The sequence below is a fragment of the Ranitomeya imitator genome, chromosome 4, assembly GCF_032444005.1.
Source record: "Ranitomeya imitator isolate aRanImi1 chromosome 4, aRanImi1.pri, whole genome shotgun sequence".
Taxonomy (NCBI): domain Eukaryota; kingdom Metazoa; phylum Chordata; class Amphibia; order Anura; family Dendrobatidae; genus Ranitomeya; species Ranitomeya imitator.
In genome coordinates, this window is record NC_091285.1 from 520,164,341 (window position 1) to 520,179,857 (window position 15,517).

A 15,517-nucleotide genomic window follows, 5' to 3' on the forward strand; every position below is an offset into this window, starting at 1 on the left:
TTATTCGGGAGAACAATGACTATCAAAACAATCATTCTACCCAAGATACTTTATCTTTTTAGAACTCTCCCAGTGACCTTCCCCTACCAATTTATTCATAAAATTCAAACTATGATAAACTCATTCATATGGGGTGGTAAGCGGGCCAGGTTGTCTTCAGATTTATTGTGCAAACACAAACGTAATGGCGGGGCTGGCCTCCCAAATGTCCATGCTTATTATCTGGCTTCCCTGGTAAAACAAAGCCATCAGTGGTTTGATAAAAAACTATACCCAGCATGGTTCCAAATCGAAAGTGACATTAATAATCTTAATTTAGCACAGGATACTTTTTTCAGTTTCTTATTTCACAAACCAAAAAAGGAATCATCTCATCCCATTTTCAAGGCTATAATACAGGCCTGGAAAACTCTTCTTAAACCTCCAAGAAAATTTTTTGACAAATCAGAGCAAATTATGAAATTTCCTCTTCATCTATTGGCATTGATATATGATCTTCCACTTTCAGAAATTTGGGCCAAATCAGGCATTGAAAAAGTTGGACATATCTATAACGGGAGGAATTTTCTCACCTTTAGCGAAATTAAGACTAAATTTAACTTACCCTCATCTGAATTAATATTCGTTTTAACCCTAAAAGAGCATATACAGAAATTACTGACTAGCCAACCATTAAATTTAGAAATTCTTTCTTCATTACTGTGTAGTGTAAAGAACAAACATATATGGAGTCTAAATAACCTCTACAGTCACTTCAATAGAGATACCTCTTGTTTTAAAAATATATACATGAAAAAATGGGAATCGGACCTCAAAATTTCTTTACAAGTTGAGCAATGGGACAAGGCCATTAAGGATACATACATGTCTACCATTTCAATGGCTCTACAGGAGTCCTACTTCAAGGTGATCACACGTTGGTACTACACACCAATTAGACTTACGCATATATATCAGGATCACTCTCCTTTGTGCTGGAGGAAGTGCGGAAATCAAGGAAATCTTTTTCATCTTTTTTGGGGCTGCCCGAAAATAAAACCTCTATGGTCAAAAGTTTCATTTCATATTAATTTATTTGTTAAAAATTTTGTGATTACTCCCCAGAGGGCTCTCCTTTCTCTGGACATGGAAGGAATTGATCCTCAGGTCAAATACATCCTAATACATATATTTCTAGTAGTCAAAAGTACAATAGCACTCTGGTGGAAAAAATCAGATTCACCCAGCTTTACAGATATTCTGGATAAAATCTATCAGCATAGTGCATTAGAATGGAGATTTGCTGCCAACACCAATGGTATTAGAAAATATCTGAAAAAATGGAAGATTTGGAATGACAAGTTTTGTAAAGAGTAAATCTCTTGTAGTCATGCAAAGTGGATAAAGATTGTTACTTTATATCTCTTTCCAATGCATTGCATAAGAAAAATTGTAGTATATTCTATTCAAAAGATCATATTTAATGTCTTTTTTTTTCTTGTCTATTCGAGATTGATATTTGGTTCTCTAATTATATTGATTCCCTTTTCCCTCACCCTTTTTTTTTTCTTTCTCCAATGTTAACCCCTTCCCCATCTTCCCTTCCCTTTATCCCCTACCATTTCTTATGCAAAATTTCAATAAAAATATTTAAAAAGAAAAAAAAAAAAAAAAAAAGTTTAGTAGGTACAATGCAACTGAGTAAAGTTATATTGTGTTTCCCATTCTGGGTCATATTTGAACAAAGGCAAACATTTTTTTTTTAAAGGATAACATTCTCTGTCCATAAATTGTGAAAGGAGAACACAAGGTTCAAGGCCCTTAGAAGCTTGACAGCCTCTTTTCCTTCACCTGGGTCAAAGATGTAGATCGCTGCATAGTATATAAATACTTTGGCCAAGACAGCATAGTTTATTGGTGCGGACTTATCTGACCACCTAGTCCTATTCTTAACTAGGCTCCAGCCTTATACCTTATACTTTTCTCTTTTAATTATGAAATCATAGAATGATTCTGCTTCCTCACTCCTCACAGTCTGTATATTGAAGGGAGTTAAAGGGCAGCCAGGTCAAGTATGCAAATCAATGAGTCCTTAAATTAAATCAAAATATAGGGAGTGAGAAATATAGAAAAACTGTGAAAATGTGAAAATTGCTGGGTTATTAATAAGTAGGATACTAACTCAAACAATATGGCCTCTTTCAGGGAACAATTTTTCCCTTAAGTACATCTATTATTAAAATATCTCAGTAAGTCGCAATGTACCTTCAACAGAGTTTCTAAGTCAACAAAGTTTGATGTGTACAAGGCACCAACGTTCAGGGCCTATTTTACTTTTTTTTTTTTTACTGTTGAGATGAATAGATGGTCTGTGCTCTCCAGATAATTGCTTGCAGGAAAAAGGTTATATAGTTGTAGCAATCTGAGCGTTATGAATCTTTTCTGCACATTACTGGTCCAATCCATTGTAGTAGAATATATTCTGTCATGATGGTGTGAAGCTTTTGTATAAACATTAATTTAAGACTTTAATTCATATACATAACACCTCTATAACTGTATTCTTTTTAGAATATGTCAGCAGCGAGAAAGACACTTCTGTCGCAAAACACAATTCTCTTTCTCTTATAAGACACTAGCTATTGAACCCGTTCTATGCCCGGGTGGCGAGCATTTATATTGGTATATGGTCTCCATCCTGTCATGTGCTGCTCCATCCTGCATCCCCATCCTGTCATGTGTTGCTCCATCCTGCGTCCCCATCCTGTCATGTGCTGCTCCATCCTGCGCCCCCATTCTGTCATGTGCTGCTCCATCCTGCATCCCCATCCTGTCATGTGCTGCTCCCATCCTGCGCCCCCGTTCTGTCATGTGCTGCTCCCATCCTGCACCCCCGTTTTGTCATGTGCTGCTCCCATCCTGCGCCTCCATTCTGTCATTTGCTGCTCCTATCCTGTCATGTGCTGCTCCCATCCTGCGCCCCCGTTCTGTCATGTGCTGCTCCCATCCTGCGCCCCCGTTCTGTCATGTGCTGCTCCCATCCTGCGCCCCGTTCTGTCATGTGCTGCTCCCATCCTGCGCCCCGTTCTGTCATGTGCTGCTCCCATCCTGCGCCTCCATTCTGTCATTTGCTGCTCCCATCCTGTCATGTGCTGCTCCCATCCTGCGCCCCCGTTCTGTCATGTGCTGCTCCCATCCTGCGCCCCCGTTCTGTCATGTGCTGCTCCCATCCTGCGCCCCCGTTCTGTCATGTGCTGCTCCCATCCCGCGCCCCCGTTCTGTCATGTGCTGCTCCCATCCTGCGCCCCTGTTCTGTCATTTGCTGCTCCCATCCTGTCATGTGCTGCTCCCATCCTGCGCCCCCGTTCTGTCATGTGCTGCTGCCATCCTGCACCCCCGTTCTGTCATGTGCTGCTCCCATCCTGCGCCCCCGTTCTGTCATGTGCTGCTCCCATCCTGCGGCACCGTTCTTTAATTTGCTGCTCTCATCCATATGCCCCATACGTTGCTCCATAAGATGCTCCATAGTATATGCCCCATATCAGGTGGCGTAAGTAACAAATAGCTGTGGCATGAAGTGCCACAGCCTCATGCCACAGCAATTTGTTACTTGCGCCACCTGATTCCTTTCAGTGTGTCTTCAAGAAAATGGCGCCGGCAGTGTGTCTTCAAGAAAATGGCGCCGGAAAGTGCGGACTGCGCAGGCGCCAATTCCGGCAGCAGGACCAAGAAAATGGTGGCGGAAAGGAATCAGGTGGCGTAAATAACAAATTAGTAACATAGTAACATAGTAACATAGTTAGTAAGGCCGAAAAAAGACATTTGTCCATCCAGTTCAGCCTATATTCCATCATAATAAATACCCAGATCTACGTCCTTCTACAGAACCTAATAATTGTATGATACAATATTGTTCTGCTCCAGGAAGACATCCAGGCCTCTCTTGAACCCCTCGACTGAGTTCGCCATCACCACCTCCTCAGGCAAGCAATTCCAGATTCTCACTGCCCTAACAGTAAAGAATCCTCTTCTATGTTGGTGGAAAAACCTTCTCTCCTCCAGACGCAAAGAATGCCCCCTTGTGCCCGTCACCTTCCTTGGTATAAACAGATCCTCAGCGAGATATTTGTATTGTCCCCTTATATACTTATACATGGTTATTAGATCGCCCCTCAGTCGTCTTTTTTCTAGACTAAATAATCCTAATTTCGCTAATCTATCTGGGTATTGTAGTTCTCCCATCCCCTTTATTAATTTTGTTGCCCTCCTTTGTACTCTCTCTAGTTCCATTATATCCTTCCTGAGCACCGGTGCCCAAAACTGGACACAGTACTCCATGTGCGGTCTAACTAGGGATTTGTACAGAGGCAGTATAATGCTCTCATCATGTGTATCCAGACCTCTTTTAATGCACCCCATGATCCTGTTTGCCTTGGCAGCTGCTGCCTGGCACTGGCTGCTCCAGGTAAGTTTATCATTAACTAGGATCCCCAAGTCCTTCTCCCTGTCAGATTTACCCAGTGGTTTCCCGTTCAGTGTGTAATGGTGATATTGATTCCCTCTTCCCATGTGTATAACCTTACATTTATCATTGTTAAACCTCATCTGCCACCTTTCAGCCCAAGTTTCCAACTTATCCAGATCCATCTGTAGCAGAATACTATCTTCTCTTGTATTAACTGCTTTACATAGTTTTGTATCATCTGCAAATATCGATATTTTACTGTGTAAACCTTCTACCAGATCATTAATGAATATGTTGAAGAGAACAGGTCCCAATACTGACCCCTACGGTACCCCACTGGTCACAGCGACCCAGTTAGAGACTATACCATTTATAACCACCCTCTGCTTTCTATCACTAAGCCAGTTACTAACCCATTTACACACATTTTCCCCCAGACCAAGCATTCTCATTTTGTGTACCAACCTCTTGTGCGGCACGGTATCAAACGCTTTGGAAAAATCGAGATATACCACGTCCAATGACTCACCGTGGTCCAGTCTATAGCTTACCTCTTCATAAAAACTGATTAGATTGGTTTGACAGGAGCGATTTCTCATAAACCCATGCTGATATGGAGTTAAACAGTTATTCTCATTGAGATAATCCAGAATAACATCCCTCAGAAACCCTTCAAATATTTTACCAACAATAGAGGTTAGACTTACTGGCCTATAATTTCCAGGTTCACTTTTAGAGCCCTTTTTGAATATTGGCACCACATTTGCTATGCGCCAGTCCTGCGGAACAGACCCTGTCGCTATAGAGTCACTAAAAATAAGAAATAATGGTTTATCTATTACATTACTTAGTTCTCTTAGTACTCGTGGGTGTATGCCATCCGGACCCGGAGATTTATCTATTTTAATCTTATTTAGCCGGTTTCGCACCTCTTCTTGGGTTAGATTGGTGACCCTTAATATAGGGTTTTCATTGTTTCTTGGGATTTCACCTAGCATTTCATTTTCCACCGTGAATACCGTGAAGAAGAAGGTGTTTAATATGTTAGCTTTTTCCTCGTCATCTACAACCATTCTTTCCTCACTATTTTTTAAGGGGCCTACATTTTCAGTTTTTATTCTTTTACTATTGATATAGTTGAAGAACAGTTTGGGATTAGTTTTACTCTCCTTAGCAATGTGCTTCTCTGTTTCCTTTTTGGCAGCTTTAATTAGTTTTTTAGATAAAGTATTTTTCTCCCTATAGTTTTTTAGAGCTTCAATGGTGCCATCCTGCTTTAGTAGTGCAAATGCTTTCTTTTTACTGTTAATTGCCTGTCTTACTTCTTTGTTTAGCCACATTGGGTTTTTCCTATTTCTAGTCCTTTTATTCCCACAAGGTATAAACCGCTTACACTGCCTATTTAGGATGTTCTTAAACATTTCCCATTTATTATCTGTATTCTTATTTCTGAGGATATTGTCCCAGTCTACCAGATTAAGGGCATCTCTAAGCTGTTCAAACTTTGCCTTCCTAAAGTTCAATGTTTTTGTGACTCCCTGACAAGTCCCCCTAGTGAAAGACAGGTGAAACTGCACAATATTGTGGTCGCTATTTCCTAAATGCCCAACCACCTGCAGATTTGTTATTCTGTCAGGTCTATTAGATAGTATTAGGTCTAAAAGTGCTGCTCCTCTGGTTGGATTCTGCACCAATTGTGAAAGATAATTTTTCTTGGTTATTAGCAGAAACCTGTTGCCTTTATGGGTTTCACAGGTTTCTGTTTCCCAGTTAATATCCGGGTAGTTAAAGTCCCCCATAACCAGGACCTCATTATGGGTTGCAGCTTCATCTATCTGCTTTAGAAGTAGACTTTCCATGCTTTCTGTTATATTTGGGGGTTTGTAACAGACCCCAATGAGAATTTTGTTACCATTTTTCCCTCCATGAATTTCAACCCATATGGACTCGACATCCTCATTCCCTTCGCTAATATCCTCCCTTAAAGTGGACTTTAGACAAGACTTTACATAGAGACAAACCCCTCCTCCTCTCCGATTTTTACGATCCTTTCTAAACAGACTGTAACCCTGTAAGTTAACTGCCCAGTCATAGCTTTCATCTAACCATGTCTCGGTTATTCCCACTATGTCAAAGTTACCTGTAGATATTTCTGCTTCTAGTTCTTCCATCTTGTTTGTCAGGCTTCTGGCGTTTGCGAGCATGCAGTTTAGAGGATTTTGTTTTGTTCCAATCTCTTCACTGTGGATTGTTTTAGAAATGTTCTTACCTCCCTTCTGAGTATGTTTTCCTGGGTCGTCTTTTTTCGAGTCTAATGTTTTTCTTCCCGTCCCCTCTTCTTCTAGTTTAACGCCCTCCTGATGAGTGTAGCGAGTCTTCTGGCGAATGTGTGTTTCCCAGGTTTGTTGAGGTGTAGTCCGTCTCTGGCGAGGAGTCCATCATACCAGTAATTCACACCGTGGTCCAGGAATCCAAATCCTTGTTGTTGTCTGCACCATCGTCTTAGCCAGTTGTTTGCATCAAGGATCCTGTTCCATTGCTGTGGCATGAAGTGTCACAGCTTCATGCCACAGCAATTTGTTACTTACGCCATTCCTTTCCGCCCATTTTCTTTGTCCTCCTGCTGCTGGAATCGGCGCCTGCGCAGTCCGCGATTTCAGCGCCATTTTCTTGAAGACACACTCTGGCTCCTCTGCCTGTGACTGGTAAGTCAGAGGGCGGCGCCAGCGTGCATTAAGTGCGTCATCGCGCCCTATGAACTGTCACAGCAGAGGACCCGGGAGATGGAGCCGCACGCAGTGCTAGAACGGGGAAAGGTGAATATACTTACCCTCCTGGCGGTCCCTGACTCTCCGGTGGAGATCGCGGTATGCGTTCAGTGCTTACGCATACCGCGATCTCCTGGGAGCGTCACTCTGTGGGGGCCAGACTGGGCCGGCGCTTGCGCTTGCGCAGTCTATAAAGGCTTCGGACAGAGTGACGCTCCCAGCGTTATATTATAGATTAGCTATTGAACCCGTTCTACGCCCGGGTGGCGAGCATTTATATTGGTATATGGTCTCCATCCTGTCATGTGCTGCTCCATCCTGCGTCCCCATCCTGTCATGTGCTGCACCCATCCTGCGTCCCCATCCTGTCATGTGCTGCTCCATCCTGCGTCCCCATCCTGTCATGTGCTGCACCCATCCTGCATCCCAATCCTGTCATGTGCTGCACCCATCCTGCGTCCCAATCCTGTCATGTGCTGCGCCCATCCTGCGCCCCCATCCTGTCATGTGCTGCACCCATCCTGCGTCCCCATCCTGGTATGTGCTGCACCCATCCTGCGTCCCCATCCTGCGTCCCCATCCTGTCATGTGCTGTACCCATCCTGCGTCCCCATCCTGTCATGTGCTGCACCCATCCTGCGTCCCCATCCTGTCATGTGCTGCACTCATCCTGCGCCCCCATCCTGTCATGTGCTGCACCCATCCTGCGTCCCCATCCTGGTATGTGCTGCACCCATCCTGCATCCCCATCCTGCGTCCCCATCCCGTCATGTGCTGCACCCATCCTGCGTCCCCATCCTGGTATGTGTTGCACCCATCCTGCATCCCCATCCTGTCATGTGCTGCACCCATCCTTCGCCCCCATCCTGTCATGTGCTGCACCCATCCTGCATCCCCATCCTGGTATGTGCTGCACCCATCCTGCGTCCCCATCCTGCATCCCCATCCTGTCATGTGCTGCACCCATCCTGCGTCCCCATCCTGGTATGTGCTGCACCCATCCTGTGTCCCCATCCTGTCATGTGCTGCACCCATCCTGTGTCCCCATCCTGTCATGTGCTGCACCCATCCTTCGCCCCCATCCTGTCATGTGCTGCACCCATCCTGCATCCCCATCCTGGTATGTGCTGCACCCATCCTGCGTCCCCATCCTGCATCCCCATCCTGTCATGTGCTGCACCCATCCTGCGTCCCCATCCTGGTATGTGCTGCACCCATCCTGCGTCCTCATCCTGCGTCCCCATCCTGTCATGTGCTGCACCCATCCTGCGCCCCCATCCTGTCATGTGCTGCACCCATCCTGCGTCCCCATCTTGGTATGTACTGCACCCATCCTGCGCCCCCATCCTGTCATGTGCTGCACCCATCCTGTGTCTCCATCCTGTCATGTGCTGCTCCATCCTGTGTCCCCATCCTGTCATGTGCTGCACCCATCCTGCGCCCCCATCCTGTCATGTGCTGCACCCATCCTGCGTCCCCATCCTGCGTCCCCATCCTGTCATGTGCTGCACCCATCCTGTGTCCCCATCCTGGTATGTGCTGCACCCATCCTGCGTCCCCATCCTGCGTCCCCATCCTGTCATGTGCTGCACCCATCCTGCGTCCCCATCCTGGTATGTGCTGCACCCATCCTGCGTCCCCATCCTGTCATGTGCTGCACCCATCCTGCGTCCCCATCCTGTCATGTGCTGCACCCATCCTGGGTCCCCATCCTGTCATGTGCTGCACCCATCCTGCGCCCCCATCCTGTCATGTGCTGCACCCTTCCTTCGTCCCCATCCTGGTATGTTCTGCACCCATCCTGCGTCCCCATCCTGTCATGTGCTGCACCCATCCTGCGTCCCCATCCTATCATGTGCTGCTCCATCCTGCGTCCCCATCCTGTCATGTGCTGCCCCCATCCTGCGCCCCCATCCTGTCATGTGCTGCACCCATCCTGCGTCCCCATCCTGCGTCCCCATCCTGTCATGTGCTGCAACCATCCTGCGTCCCCATCCTGTCATGTGCTGCACCCATCCTGCGTCCCCATCCTGTCATGTGCTGCACCCATCCTGCGTCCCCATCCTGGTATGTGCTGCACCCATCCTGCGTCCCTATCCTGTCATGTGCTGCACCCATCCGGGGGCCTGAGCAGGCGGGGACACCGGCGCGCTGTGGGGGTCAGGTGCAGGTATCGCCGCCAGCTCAGGCCCCCTAGCACTTACTATATTCACCTGTCCTGTGTTTCACCGCTGGGCGCCGCCATCTTCCTGGTCTCCTGGCTGTGACTGTTCAGTCAGAGGGCGGCGCCGGCGCGCATTAAGCGCGTCATCGCGCCCTCTGAACTGAAGGTGACAGGCCGAAGACCGGGAAGATGGCGGCGCTCAGCGGTGGAACGCAGGACAGGTGAATATGGCCGATACTCACCCTCCTGGCGGTCCCTGCTTCTCTGTTAGAGATCGCGGTGTGCGTTCAGTGTGAACGCATACCGCGATCTCCCGGGAGCGTCACTCTGTGAGGCCCAGACTGCGTCGGCGCTTGCGCCTGCGCAGTCTATAAAGGCTTCGGACAGAGTGACGCTCCCAGCGTTATATTATAGATATGTGAGCTTTGGATTTTTTTTATAAGGAAAGGTAATCAAGTAAAGGATGTTTTTCATTGAGGTAGAAATCAATTTTTGCATTTTTTTTTCCAGTGTTGCAGTGATTAAAAACCGTAATACTGCCGTTTAGATTTTTTTTTGTCTCATTACGCCATTTACCAATTTGGTTAGTAATTTTATATTTTAAACTTTATGAACATAACAATATATGTGTATTTTCATATCTCTTTTTATTTCTATATATTTTTTTAATTCATATTTTTAAAAACCTTTTTCTTTCTTTTTTACTGTTAACTGTATTTGTTAGTCACCTTACGGAACTTGAGCCTGTGATTGGCTGATCACTTCTGCTTTATACAGCAATAGCACAGTATTGCTGTAAAGAGCAACAATCAGCCATGGCATTCACAGGAAAGCTGTTTAGTTGGTTAGGCTCACACTACTGTGGAGTAATTTTCTGTGTTTTAAAGTCATCAATATAAATTACTTAGGCACTAAATGCTAAAGGGTACAGAATAGTTGAGAATAAATGCTTTATTAACCGACAGGTGATTACAGATATGAAATCCAACGTTTCGACCATTTGGTTTTTATCAATGATATCTGTGAACGAATAGATCCCCGTCTGTGGTGAGTTTGGAAACTTGTCACGCTGTTGGGTCACAGCACAATGAAAATGATGTGCAACGGTATTTTATTGTTTTTGAGTGATTTGCAGATAGAAAAACTGCCTTTAACCAATGGCCTGAAGTACTGACTCTGAGCCACAAAAGGCATCATCTTCCTTGCAGGTTTATAAGCACTACAGCATATTAAAGGGAATCTTTTAGTAGGGTCAACCCTCTTAAGCCATCTACGTATATGAGTATGCAGATAACAGATATTTGAATAAAATGAAACTTAATATATGCAATCCGTTGACTTATTTCAGAGAAATCCATATTTTTTAAATGCAAATGAGCTGTTAAGATCTGTCTGCGGGACATACAGATCTCCCAGAGAATCTGCCTCCAGAGCTTACCTCAAATTAAAGGGGGTGTTACCAGTAGGAGACATGTAGATAAGGAGAGTAGACCATCGTGGCTCAGTGGTTAGCATTGCAGCCTTGCAGCGCTGGGGTCCTGGGTTCTAATCCCACCCAGGACAACATCTGCAAAGAGTTTGTATGTTCTCTCCGTGTTTGCGTGGGTTTCCTCCGGGTACTCCGGTTTCCTCCCACACTCCAAGACATACTGATAGGGATTCTAGATTGTGAGCCCCAATGGGGACAGTGATGATAATGTGTGCAAAACTGTAAAGCGCTGCGGAATATGTTAGCGCTATATAAAAATAAAGATTATTAAATAAAGATTATTATCAGTCCAGTCATTACATGTCTCACATTGGCAATGTCCCCTTTCATTAAAAATAAACTTTGGGAGACTTCCAGAAGGCGGTGCTATGAGATGGCTACATTATAACAGAGCTCCCCGACAACAGATTTTAATATGTTGCCATCGTGCCCTAAAATCGGGCATAGGGAAGCGGGGATAGGGCATGAGCAAAGACCCCTAGCATCGGGTCCAGCTCTCCGGTGACACCGGAGGCTCCAAGCACAGGTAGTGTCGAGAAGCACGGAGTATGCGGCTTCAGACGGCAGCATCAGTGTGAGGCCACATCGCACCATTTGCACCATCCCCCCTGCGCTACAAGGGAGAAGGACAGCAAATACTCACCGGTGGGAGATCCAGAGCAGTGGCAGAAACCGGCACAGAGGAGCACGTGACGGTGTGAAGGAGGAAGTAGGAGGCGGTGGGTACCAGGCTGCAGGCTGATATGGTTGACGGTGCAGCCCCTGGGACCTGGTGAGCAGTGAGGCAGGAGTGCACGAGTAGCGCATGTCTGCCTGTGCGGGTCTATAGCCTGAAGGAGCCAGAGTACAGGGTCGCAGATTGAGGCACTGTACAGACATTACTGCATTATCTAATGCCTTCTTTTTGACACTACAATTTAACAAACGTGAGTAGCTCCAACTAGTGCTGCCCCCTGCTGGATTTAAGGGCTGCTTTGCTGTTATTGTGCTGCGCTTTGTGACTTTTTTCTTTTCTCCCTTTTGTGTGCAGTAGATCAGTGCTACATTGATAATTGGAAGATCTTTGTTCTAATAAACCTGCATTGGGGGAGCTGATTTGGAATAATTTCTGCACCCATTTGTAGGATCACTTCTAATGCATAACAGACTGGACCCTCTCTGTAAGTGTGGAATGATAAAGTTTTCAATGTGAGTGAAACACTCAATAGCGACGTCACTAACAGATTGACATACGCCCATCTAGTCTTTCATACACAATGGAAAACTTTGTGGCCAAACCTGGAAAAACAAATAGGCTCTCCTCCCGGCAACAGAATACTATTTCTCCACCTAAGGTATCTACTGATATGGAACGTGAGGACACGCAATCTATTGCCCAGGCCATTACAGACATTTTAATGCCAAAAATAGATTCACAACTGGTAGCATTCCAGGCAACTCTAGATGCCATTGCTACTCAGGTAAATACACAAGGTGCACGTATAACGGCTGCAGAACAGAGATTGTCGGATATGGAGGACACGATAACAGAGCTTTCAAGGAAGTTGGATCAGAGAGGCAAAAATGTCACTTATCTTCTGGAAAAAGTTGACGACTTAGAAAACAGGTCTCGTAATAACTTGAAGTTAGTGGGACTCTGTTGTGAATTCTGTGGCAGAGCTCCCTCCTGTGGTCACAAGTGGTACTTCGGCTGATTCTCTCTGTGAGCTTCTGTTGGTGGAGGGAAGTGGTACTGCGGCTTCTGAGTTTCCTCCCTCAGGTGATCTGGTGAGGTCGTTAGGTGCTTCTCTACTTAACTCCACCTAATGCTTTGATCCTGGCTTCCTGTCAATGTTCCAGTGTTGGACTTGCTTTTCCCTGGATCATTCCTGTGGCCTGCTGCTCTGCATAGCTAAGTTCTTCTTTGCTATTTGTTTGCTATTTTTTCTGTCCAGCTTGTCTAATTTGTTGCTGGAAGCTCTGGGACGCAAAGGGTGTACCTCCGTGCCGTTAGTTCGGTACGGAGGGTCTTTTTGCCCCCTTTGCGTGGTTTTCTTTAGGGTTTTGTGTAGACCGCAAAGTTACCTTTTCTATCCTCGATCTGTTAAGAAAGTCTGGCCTCACTTTGCTGAATCTATTTCATCTCTACGTTTGTCTTTTCATCTTAACTCACAGTCATTATATGTGGGGGGCTGCCTTTTCCTTTGGGGTATTTCTCTGAGGCAAGGTAGGCTTATTTTCTATCTTCAGGCTAGTTAGTTTCTCAGGCTGTGCCGAGTTGCATAGGCAGAGTTAGGCGCAATCCACGGCTGCCTCTAGTGTTGTTTGGAGAGGATTAGGGATTGCGGTCTGCAGAGTTCCCACGTCTCAGAGCTCGTTCTATGATTTTGGGTTAATGTCAGATCACTGTATGTGCTCTGACCGCTATGTCCATTGTAGTACTGAATTGCCTTTCATAACAGGACTCCCTGAATCAATCAAAGCAGCTGATTTAATGGGTGTGGTATCGGCATGGCTCCCGAAAGCTCTAAATTTGACACCGCTGAAGTGACCGAGGGCAAGGTCGCCCATGTATATCCATGATCTGGCCCAGCAAAACTTCCACACTCAGATTCTATTTTAACAACCGTATCTTTACTGTTATACATTTTCTTTAACACAGCGGAACACAATAATATACAGTACAAAATATACCTATTCACAGAGATAACGTGTAATAACAAACTGTCCCTCACTTTCCCTATCCACACGTTACCAGTTCCTTTGTTCCAAGAGGTTATCTTCCCACGTCGAAGGCCTGTCTGTCACTGCAGGGGGACGCTCCGGCCGAAGAGAAAAACAACAGGGATTGAACAAAACTCCGTCTCTCAGGTCCAGACTGTAGTCCTTGGGGTTCAACAGGTAAGGGTGGAATGTTCGGCCTCTCAACAGAGGACCCGCTTACAGTTCATGGGCTCCAGGATCTGTGAAGATGTCACCGTTGGGTGCTCCGCAGTGTGGGAGCTGGGAACAATCTGGATGTCGGCTTCCAAGAGATAGCGGTCATCCAGGCAATCTTCTATATCGCCTCTACAGGAGGACGCCAGCAGACACAGACCTCTCTCTGCACACACCAGTTTCCCGGGCTTTCTCTTTTCCTCCCCTTCCTGTTCACATGACATCACAGGGGGAAGTTTTGCCAATACAGTTTGTCCCTCTGTAATCACATTTGGCATAGGTATAACTTCTGGCCACACGGGGGCAGTGTCTGTCACAGATTCTATGTCAATGATAACAGAACAGTCACAGCCGGCCAGCTCACTACACGCCCCCCCGCTTAAAGGTTGGCAGTCCCTGTCAACGACTGTCTCCAGGGCGGCGATGGCTGTGGAGGTTGTAGGACCCGGCTGCGAAAAGGGCCACACATATTGGTCTCTGTAGGACTGTCCCGGGGGCACTCCTGCGGTGGTCCTCGTTGTCCGCCTAACGGGTGCTAACCTCTCTTCCCGATCAGTCACCCCACTCTCTGCCCCAGTCGGTAAGTCAGTCGAGGAGGTAAGGGGTTCAGACGCTTCAGTCAGGCGAGCAGGGGTAGGGATGTCTTCCACCTCTACATCCCCGGTATCGGTGTCTCCCACAGTATTAGTGATATCCATCTCTCTAGGTATCACAGGAGGGGAGTCAGGCTGAGAACGACAGGGGCGCAACATGTTGCGGTGCAGGGTGCGGAGGCTGCCGCTGTCTTCGCCTTGTACTTGGTAGACGGGGCCACCAGGGTACGGGTGTCCAATTATTCGATAGACTTCGGTCTCCCACTTGGGCCGGAGTTTTCCTTGCGGTTTCTTTATACGAACTAGGACCAGTTGACCCACACTCAGTAGGTCTTCTTGTACTGGAAGTGGATCAGCGTGGACCTGGTCCTGGATCTGCTGTTCCACCAGCCGGTAGACAGTTTCCATCCTTTGACGGTGTGCTTGTAGCCAGGAAGGATAGGTACCACAGGTGTCTTCATCAGAGTTAGACAGGTGTAGCTCATGGATGCCTTTGCCTGGGCGGCCAAAAAGGAGGGTGTAAGGCGTGTATCAGGTGACAGAATGAACTTGATTGTTATAGGCCCACAGCAGTTCTGGGAGGAATCGAGGCCAGTCGGGCTTTTTGTCTTCTGCTAAGGTTCGGATCAGTTGTAAAAGGGTCCGGTTGAAACGTTCACACGCGCCATTCCCTTGCGGATGATACGGGGTGGTCCTGGACTTCTTGATTCCATACATCTGCTGGAGTTCTTCAATGACTCGCCCTTCGAAACACGCCCCCTGATCAGAGTGTAGCCGCTCCGGACACCCGTAGACCCGAACGAAGTGCTGACAGATGGCCTGTGCAGCTGATTCGGCAGTCTGATCTTTGGTAGCAACAGCGACGGCGAATTTCGTGAAGTGGTCTACCATCACCAGACAGTACTGGTAGCCACTATTCGCCGTTCCAATCAACAGATAGTCCACCATCAACAATTCGAGGGGCCTGGATGTGCTAATAGTCTGGACGGGTGCACGCTGCTCAGTAGACTTGTGGAGTTCACATGTACGACATCCTAGGCAGACGTTTTCAACCAGCTTACAGAGTCCTGGGCAAAAAATGAATTGCTGGGTCCACCGGAGGGTCTTGTCTATGCCGAAGTGGCCGTTCCTTCTGTGGGCTTC